This window comes from Acipenser ruthenus, chromosome 52, assembly GCF_902713425.1.
Source record: "Acipenser ruthenus chromosome 52, fAciRut3.2 maternal haplotype, whole genome shotgun sequence".
In the NCBI taxonomy this organism is placed as follows: Eukaryota; Metazoa; Chordata; class Actinopteri; order Acipenseriformes; family Acipenseridae; genus Acipenser; species Acipenser ruthenus.
The window spans coordinates 2,154,653-2,159,387 of record NC_081240.1 but is presented as its reverse complement, the minus strand read 5'-3'; positions in this window follow the sequence as shown (position 1 = coordinate 2,159,387).

Below are 4,735 nucleotides of genomic sequence, written 5' to 3'. Positions count from 1 at the left end.
ATTTCCTTCTAACCAGTGCAACAAACCAGCTACCAACTACTTTTAGAAAAACCAGCCCACTTCTTGCTGAAAAAACGCCCAAAAACCGCCCATTCAGCAGCGTTTCTGCAGTCAAACAAAGTTCACAGTACTTGAGGGTGGGTTCCAATCTAGGTGTCACAGACAAACAGCTAGACAGTGGGCTAAGTCTTGCCTCTCATTCCTGCCTTTCACATTTCTCTGGAGGCTTGAGTTCTCTGTCCCTGTGCACTAAAATCTTTTTTTTTCCAGTTTACTATATTGAGATGTGCACAACAGACAGTGTGAAGGAGAAAGTCAGGATCAGTCAGAAAGGCAGCACACTGAAGCAAGCCTATGTGAATCAGAAAGCAGCCAGGGCCAGTGAGGAGCCTCACCATGTATTTATGCTCTGAGCACACTCTTAAAGTGGATTGTTCATGCATTGACTTACAGATGTTGGTATATCCAGACAACTTTTAAGTAATCAAAAAAAAAATCACAAGGACTCAGTTCATTTAATGCATAACAGATCAGAGCCTCTATATTTCAGTACTTTGTTAAATGATTAATAATGGAACAGGTGGCCACATCAGATCATAGTTCATAGACAACATGGGAAATCCAGTGTCTGTTGCAGCATCAGCTTTATATAGCAAAATGGTTACAAATATGTTTTTTCAAGTTCTATAGTATCCACAGTCCTAAAGCAGCCAATATGCCAGCTCCCTATAACTAAATGAAATAAAAACCCTATACCTTACCACACACTCCAGTATAAGAGATACAAAAAGAAAAATATAATGCTTATCAAATAGTCAAATAAGTCAGTCAAGATTCTCAGCAAGAGCACTGCAGGTAATGGACCAGCTTCTAGTCTGTTAAGGAAACATTGAAGCTGATGCCATACTGAAGTTTCATCCCTACCTGTGGCAGGGCAATTGCCCTGCACATGTGGAAATTAGTGTTGGTGTAATTTTATATGGGGAAATGGGTTTACTGTGTGTGCATTTTGGAGTTTATTTGTTCGATTCATTTGATTAATTGATTGTTTACAGACAGGCGCTCATTTGAGACATTGTTGTCTATTGGGTTTGGTTGAGAGGAGGGACAGTGGATGATTGGCTGTGCCAGTCCTCAATCAGCAGGTGGGCGGGTCCATCCGGGGGAGATGGCTCGGGGCGACTGCAATGCCATGCAACAGAGGGGAGCTGCATATACTCAGGAGGAGAGCGTCCGCTCTGTAGGAACGACAGCTACGCAACCCTGAAACTGCAAGCGGTGCTTGTGAAGGCAATGCTCAGCCAAGGCCGTATGAAGCAGCAGGAGTCGTTGTATGAATACCAGCTCATAAGTAGGTTAGTTTAGGGGATAGCGATCCCAAGAAGTAATGTACAGCGAGGGTTACATAGTGTAATTTATAGATATAAATTAGCAACCCTTTGTGACAGAGAGTGAATTAATCCTAGTCAACAATCTCCCTCCTGACCTGTGAGGGCGCTGTGTAACAGTAACAATGTGCCTCGTACTGGATGGTTGGGCAGTTCATTCCAGGGTCAGTCGGAAGCAGGCCATCCAGGAAGGGGGCGGAGTCACGGTACCAGAAGTCACCGCCCTAGTACGGTAGGCGATGTGTCAGTCATGGATTGGAGGAGACGTGTTTGAACTAGCTATCGGAGGGGTCAGGGCTGAGGGTATCTTTGGGGACGTGACGCCGTAAGCTGTTCCTTTTGATGTGGTTAATGAAAGGACCTGTTAAGGAAACAGAAGTAATTAATTATCGTGAGGGTTTCGTGTTTTGTTTGTTTGTTGTGCTAACTGTTTTTCATTTATCTTAGATGGCTAAGCAGTAGCCGGGAGCTGTCGATACAAGCCAGCACTAAACCCGGACTACACTAAACCCGGACTACACTACACTACTGTTTGACTAACTGTTTGTCTTTCACCACACCTGCACAACAGCGCTCCAATTGGGAGAAGTTACCGTGTATGTGTAGTGTGTTAGTTATTATTGTTATTATTATTTGTTTATTTAGCAGACGCCTTCATCCAAGGTGACTTACAGAGACTAGGGTGTGTGAACTATGCATCAGCTGCAGAGTCACTTACAACTACGTCTCACTCGAAAGACGAAGCACAAGGAGGTGAAGGGTCACACAATGAGTCAGTGTCTGAGGTGGGATTTGAACCGGGGACCTCCTGGTTACAAGCCCTTTTCTTTAACCACTGGACCACACAGCCTCCTTATTGTTTCGGGACTGAAACCCTTGTTTTGCACGGCGCGATACGCATTGCTGTGTAGCACCTGTGCTTATTATTTATGTGTTGTTGACATGCAACCCAGCCAAATAAAGGAGCTGTTTTATTGAACGTTCACTGTCTAGTGTGTGTTATTCCTGAACACTGCACCAACTACACGTGCGCACGGCAAGACACTTTGCCACACTCTTACTTTTCCATTTTAAAGTAGCTAGGCTTCAGCAAACTTGACCTTGCTAGCCAAAATCCCTCTTCCTGTCCTTCTACAGATAAGAATCTGAGGGGCCCTATTTTCAAACTGAACTTTGCTTCTTCTGATAAGAAACTTCAACTGTAAGCACATCCTTGAATTTATTGTATTAGATAATAATTGTGCAAGCTGGTCTAATTCCTTGGGGCTGCTTGCACCAGCAGTTTTACAGATAAGAATGGGCCTGTGTCTAAGTCTGGCTAGTTTCAAAGGATGAAAACACATTCCATTAACAGAGGCAAGCTTTTTAACATTAAATAAGTACCTGTTCAGTTTTCTTTATTCAGATCTTAGTATCCTGCTCATAGTTTGCTGTGATAGTCATTCTGCTGGCTTTAACATCCTTTTAAATCAGAGTACATAATTATTACATTCAATACTATTACAGCTCTGCATAGTCCATTTTTAATCATATTCTCCAAGTATCCACTTGCTCCCAGCATGTCTAAAAATCTGCATCAGGTTCAGCTCTCAAGGGATCGGTAAAAGTGATGACTGGGTCTGGAATCCATTTCTGCTGTTTCTCTTGCTACAAAAAGTTGGACATTTTTCAAGCTCTTGAAAAAAAACCTTAAATCAGAGAAAAGTTGCTGAGAAATGTGGTGCTTTCCATTCTGCTAAATAATGTGCATGTCTTGAATATTGCACCTGTACATGCATTTATAATGAATTTATAGCTGCTGCTGCATTATTTAACACGTGCTGTGTTCATTTAGTTTGACAGTTTATTGATGTTAGTTTGTCTGTTACTTTATTATTCTAGTTTATTAACATACACTAGCCTTGCTTGCTTTTCTCTTATGTATTATGTTCATTTCATATGTTGATGCATGTGTGTCATGACAAGTAATACATATTTATTTATTGATTGATTCGTATGGTGTCTGAGGTCAGTTCTGTCTTAGAGAACATTTCAGATAAGAGAACACTTTGCTTGCTTCCTGAGGGGTGTTCTCTTAGGCAGAGACGACTGTATATGTAAGCAATAAGGCAGGCCAGAGAGTGTGATTCCTCTAATATCACCATGCAAGGTGAACTGCCTCATTGAGCTAATAAAATGGGTTAACTAAATAAATTGAAAAAAAAAATGTAAAAACGTTTATTAATTAACAAATATATATATATATATATATATATTAAAGGATCCCAGGGTGTCAGCTTCAATAACATTACTGGGGAGTTGGTTCCAGACTCACACAATTCTCTGTGTAAAAAAGTGCCTCCTATTTTCTGTTCTGAATGCCCCTTTGTCTAATCTCCATGTGTGACCCCTGGTCCTTGTTTCTTTTTTCACGTTGAAAAAGTCCCTTGGGTCGACATTGTCAATACCTTTTAGAATTTTGAATGCTTGAATCAAATCGCTGTGTAGTCTTCTTTGTTCAAGACTGAATAGATTCAATTATTTTAGCCTGTCTGCATATATTTTTAACCTGGAATAATTCTAGTCGCTCTTCTTTGCACTCTTTCTAGAGCAGCAATATCCTTTTTGTAGCAAGGTAACCAGAACTGAACACAGTATTCTAGATGTGGTCCTACTAACACATTGTAAAGTTTTAACATTACTTCCTTTGATTTAAATTCAACACTTCTCACAATATATCCGAGCATCTTGTTGGCCTTTTTTTATAGCTTCCCCACATTGTCTTTCTCAGTGTCCTAGATCTTTTTCATAGATTCCTTCTTCAATTTCAGTGACTCCCATATGGTATTTATAATGCACATTTTTATTGCCTGCGTGCAGTACCTTACACTTTTCTCTATTAAATGTCATTTACCATGTTTCTGCCCAGTTCTGAATGCTGTCTAGATCATTTTGAATGACCTTTGCTGCTGCAACAGTGTTTGCCACTCCTCCTATTTTTGTGTCATCTGCAAATTTAACAAGTTTGGTTACTATACCAGAATCGAAGTCATTAATGTAGATTAGGAAGAGCAGAGGACCTAATACTGATCCCTGTGGTACACCACTGGTTACCTCGCTCCATTTTGAGGTTTCTCCTCTAATCAGTACTTTCTGTTTTCTACATGTTAACCACTGCCTAATCCATGTGCATGCATTCCCTTGAATCTCGATTGCGTTCAGTTTGAGAATTAATCTTTTATGCAGAACTTTGTCAAAATCTTTCTGGAAATCTAAATAAACCATGTCGTATGCTTTGCAATTATCCATTGTCGATGTTGCATCCTCAAATAAATCAAGCAGGTTAGTTAGACACAATCTCCCTTTCC